Source organism: Trichechus manatus, unplaced genomic scaffold (assembly GCF_000243295.1).
Source record: "Trichechus manatus latirostris isolate Lorelei unplaced genomic scaffold, TriManLat1.0 scaffold00018, whole genome shotgun sequence".
NCBI classification, from domain to species: Eukaryota; Metazoa; Chordata; class Mammalia; order Sirenia; family Trichechidae; genus Trichechus; species Trichechus manatus.
In genome coordinates this window covers 2,676,223-2,682,005 of record NW_004443954.1, presented here as the reverse complement: position 1 = coordinate 2,682,005, position 5,783 = coordinate 2,676,223, and positions in this window count along the sequence as shown.

The window sequence follows — 5,783 nt, the reverse complement described above, 5'->3', positions numbered from 1 at the left end:
CCACATGTATTTAAATAAGACTGAAATAGAGGAACATATTTATTACTCTGTCAATAGACGTCATAAATTAAAAAAAAATGCTCAAACTTTTTTGAGGAAAGGGCCAAAAAATGGAACTCCTTTTTAAGTATACTAAGGTTCTTCAAAAAATTATCCAATATAAGGAGAAAGTGAAAAATAAAAAATAAAAATAAAAAAACAACCCACATAACCTCCAATTTAAAATGTACTCGTTTGATTTCCAATATAGAATTTGTGTTCATATCTTTATTTAGCAGCATTACGGTTGTTTTTTCCCATTTACTGTCCGCATAATTTGGTAGTTAACCTTCTTGTTTTTTAAAAAGAATTTCTGCCAAAACACGCTGAGCAAGTTGTTTGTTTCCAAGCCCTGAGAAATCAAAAGTAGTAAGTAAACTTTATTATTATGACATTTTAATTATGAGTGCATTTATGGATATTTTCTTTTGATGTTGAATCACTTCATGATTCTGAAGTTTATATTTGTGCACTTGGGGAATTATAATCATTTCATTAAAAGTGATGCCAACCCATGTTTATATATAAATAAAGTTATCCACCAACTTTTCAAAGTCATATTAGCAATTAGCATTTATGTTATGTCAGGACTTTCATATATATACAATTTCTTCTGATCGCCAAAGAGCATGTGACCCTACCAGGTCAAATATTGCCCCCCTCATCCTACCCTCTTTGGCTTGTTTGTTTACTTGTTTGTTTTTACAAATAAGGAAGGTGAAGCTTAAAGATGGCTAATTGTCTCTCCAGAGTCATACAAATAGGTGGTTGATGCAGTTCTAAAACTCAAAATCTCATCCCTCTTTCCAGGGCACTGACCCTCCTCTCAGTGTATAAAGAATTTAACTTAGGCTTGAAAAGGTGGTTATTAACCAAAAAAACCTTTCTAGTGGATGACAGAAAGAAAATGAGGGGACATTTGTGATTGTTGTTATTATTTGCCATCGAGTTGGCCCCAGACTGATGGCGAGTCCATGCACAATGGAAGGAAACACTGCCGAGCCCTGGGCCATCCCAATGATCAGTTGTGGATGGGACAATAATCCAGGGTTTTCATTGGCTGATTTTCCGAAGTAGATCACCAGGCCTTTCTTCTGGATGGACTTGAACTGTCAACCTTTCCATTAGCAGTTGAGCACGTTAACCCTTTGCACCACCCACTAACTCCTAGCCCTTTGTTATGAGGTCAGAAAGCAGGGTGATGGAATCACGTCACTGGGACACCACTTCTTTCTCATCACGTCATTTCCACAGGCGTCTACTGAGTGACCACCACGCGTCCAACTCTGTGTCATACCCTGAGGATAGAAAGATAATATGACATGATCCCTGGCCTTGAGGAGGGCACACTGCGTAAATACAATTCACATATAACAAGTATCTGTGCTAACGTGTGGTAAGTTCTTTAGGCTGCACAAGGTTTTATGGGGTAAAAGCAGGGACAGATTTAGGTGTTGTGGGGCCTGAAGCTTATACAATTTGATGTGTGTGTTTGGGGAGGGAGAAGTGTTTAAGAAAAAAGGCTATAAAAACTATAAATGAAAATTAAGTACAGGGTTTTAGAAGGAGCCTGTGCAAGACAGATGCTCCTTCGTTAGCTTTAAAGTATTCTGGGTAGTAGAACAGGAAGGAAGAGGAGACATTTCAGCTAAGTCTTCACAGAAAGGGGGAGTTTGCCAGGCGGAAAAGACCTGGTGGCAACAATAGCTTAGTGGCTGTCAAAGACAGCAATTGAGAATCCCAAGGAGTAGAAAGAAAAGGGATGGGTCCCTTACTAATGCCTCAATGACACTATACATCTCTAAAGTGATTATCATAGAAATAATTCTATAATATATTTAAAATAAGTAGTAAGACCTGAGAAACTAAAACTGTTTTCCCAGTTTACAAAAAAAAAAAGCTTTAGTCTGCATATTGCAAAACATATTAGAAAAAAAGTAACATCCTTAAGAAGACTTTGGTTTTTAAAATGTGAATTTAGAATAATCATGGCTGGAAGCAATAAGAATGGCCTGTTGGAAGTAATCAAGACCCTGTGATGAATGCAAGCAAGTAGGTGGAGGCCACAGTACTGGCAGCTCCAAACCTATGTTATTAATAAAAAACAGGGGCTGATAAACACAGGAGGTGGTCTTTTTCTAGACTTACCTCTGTTTAAGGATTCATTCAATAATTTACTTAATCAACAAATATTTATTGAATGTTTACTATGTGACAGGCACCATTCTAAGTGCTGGAGAAAACAACATTGAAGAAAATGGAAAAAAAAAAAAGGAAATCCTCAATTTCATGAAGCTTATTTTTTGAGGAAAAAAAAAAACTTAAAAAATCATAAATGAGCCAAAAATGTAACATGTTGGGTGGTCATAAAGGTTTTGGAGAAAAATAAAGTAGGAATGGGGGGCTGAGCTGGGAAGGTGAGTGCTGCTAATTTAAAGAGGAAGATGAGGGAGGCATCACTTCTGGGGCGAGATCTGAGCAGACGGAGGGTGGTCGGAGAAGGAGCCATTCCAGACGAGGGAACAGCCAGTGCAGACACCCTGTAGTGTTTTGTGAAATCCATGGTAAGAAAGGACTTAAAACAGGGTTTCAATGCATTTGATTTGTGGCTTGATATTTATGCATGAGTGTAGCTGCAGATATAATACTGAATGTAATTGATTAATAAATTGTTGTAATTGGTTCACATTTTCACGGACTGGAAAAGGTTCAAGTTCAAACAGGTGAATTCCTTTAATAAGTCAAATGCTTTCATTTAATTTGAATTATTTTCAGCAATCTGGGAAAGTAATCTCTCAAATTCCCTGAGTCTATCTCAAATTCTGTACCAGCAGATAGGATCTTTGTGGACTATCTCAGAGTCTGGCCATAGAAGAGGCAATGAAAGATAGAACTTGTCCTTGGAAATTTTAAGAGGAAGGCATTTTATAACCTTTCTACTCTTTGGCAATGTCTCATTAACGTTAATTTTTCAATATAAATTAAATAGTGATGTACTATCTGTAAAAGTAGCAAACACAGTTGGGCACATCATAGATGCCCAATAATTATTGGTCGTTTAGTTGTCTATATAAATGTTTAATTCTGACATTTTAGAGAATATTTGGCAGGCCTAATCTAAAAGCCATTTACTTTCTTTGGTAGTCTCTTTCATTATTTTTGGTTGTTGTTAATATTGTTATTGCTTCCTGTTAAAACTCACCTTATAACTTTGAGTAAGTCATAATCTTTCTGTCTTATTTTCTTTATCTCTATCATTGTTAAATTGAAAAAAAACTCTTTCCTATGTCACATGAATATTAAAAATAAAGATGAGATAATAAATGTGAAATTGCTTTAAATTCAAAAGAATGAGACAGTAAACAAACACAAAGATCTCCTAGAATATTCTAAAAATTACAGTAGAATTAAGACATACTTGAAATCATTTTAAAAGTATGATGATAGTAAAGCTCAAAAGCACACTCAGGTCTCTTGTCTGATGTTGCTTACCTATGTATAGTTTAGTAAACAGAAGAGTGACCTTTAAAAATGATATTTGAGAGGAGAAATACAAATTGACCACAGCATGGTCAGCAGAAGACAGCATGTAGCCATGAGCTGACACCCACACCCTCACCACCACCACAGGGTACAGACAAGGCTGAAGGTCTTTGTGCTCTGCCTTTGGTCACTCTGGGGACAAATTCTATTAACAGCTTTGCCTTGGGCATGATGTTGGGTTGTGCGTACTGAACACTGACTTGTCCCTAGTAAGGAGTTTTAATATGTCAACATTCTAATTAGCATCCACATGGAAGGGGCTTGTTATTGTTGGCCTAGTTGCCTCTGTAATCCTGACAAACCATCCAATTGAAGAATACTGTTGATGTAGTGTATAGCAGCCTGTGGCTTTCTTTGAAAGGGTATATTAAAGCTGGATCCAGATTACAAATGTTTAAGCTGGCAAATAGCATTATGACCTCTAAAACAAATATTGTGTCATTAATATAGCAGTATTCACAGAAGGGATTGGCAGCATAAAATGTGCTGTCTGTGAACATTTCCAAATGATATTTAAGGTCCTTAATTAACCCCATTAGGCTTACAGATTAAAACAACCACCCAATCCATATAAAAAAACAACTGAATACAGATAGAGATACAGTTGTTCTTATATATTATAAATTCTTTGTGGAGTCTGTGGTTTTAAATCAGATTTAATGTCATTGGGAATTTATCTTTTATTTTTCCCTAAGGGGTCTAATTTTTAACATGTCATAACAAAATGGATTTCAGAATGATTAAATTCATCACTGAAACACTGGAAAATTTTTAACCATAATTTTTTGATTAGGTGAATTTCTCATTTATGAAATGTTTATTGTAGAAAAGTTGAAAAATGTAGAAAGCTGTAAAGAGAGAAAAATCACTCATTACTGCGCATTCGAAGAAAATCCAATTTTTAACATATTTCCTCCTAGCGTGTTTTTCTGAATCTGTATGTTTGTTGTTGTTAGTTGCTGTCCAGTAGATTCCAACTCATGGCAACTCCATGTATTACAGAGTAGAACTGCTCCATAGGGTTTTCTTGACCGTAATCTTAATGGAAGCAGATTTCTTCTGAGGAGCCACTGGGTGGATTGGAACCACCAGTCTTTAAGTTAGCAGTTGAGTGCAAACCGTTTGCTCCATGTAGGGGCCTTAAAAGGAGCCCTGGTGGCACAGCGGTTAAAGCACTCATCTGGTAACCAAAAGGTTGGCAGTTGGAACCCACCAGTTGCTCCATGGGAGAAAGATACGGCAGTCTGCTTCTGTAAAGATTTCAGCCTTGGAAACCCTATATGGCAGTTCTACTCTGTCCTATAGGGTCGCCGTGAGTTGGAATCAACTCGACAGCAACAAGTTGGGTTTGGTTTGGTTTAGAGACCTTATGTATATTATACAGGTATATATTATATATTTCTTTCTTTTTTCTGCAATACTTCTTTGACTTTTGTGATCTTTTAAAAGTACTTTCTTTCAAACAAACATACTATTCAAACTGTGTTCAAAAATGTTACCAACTATAAAATAAATAAAATTGAACATAAAGTCATTATAGTTTTTGGAAATATATTTACTGTTTACATTTTTATTGTGATTAAATATAATAATAGCATAAAATGAAGGCTCAACTAATCTGAATTCTTTCGCTAATTCCTTCTTACCAATCTTCAACACACACACTCACTCTCATACACACACACACACACACACACAAACACACACACACTTAGATGCTTTGCTCTGTGGTTTCTAGGACACTAGATTAAATTGAAATAGTACATTAAAATGTGTATAGGAATTTTGGAAGATAATTCCCAATGAACATGGACATTTAGCTCTGCTATCTCCCATAACTCCACTAAAACAACAGGAATGAGATGAATTTAAAAGGTTGAATCGAAAGGATAAATAGAAGTCGCAAGGAAACAACGGCAATACTGTTTGGGAAACAAGAATACAGATCTATGAGTAGGAGCTTTTTAGCAAACATGAGAAAACCAAAATCTAAGCCAGTAATGGTAGACGTATAAGCAAGCCGATTCACGCTGCAGATCCCTCAAAAGACTTGAAATGGAGGATTTAGGTACAGCGTGGTGACACAGGTAAGATTGAAAAAAAAAAAAAAAAGAAGGACTAACTGGCCATCTGAATACAGAATGGGTGGGAGTCTACATCTTCTCCCTGCTGGCAAAAGACTGTTGGTTTGCTCTCCGGAG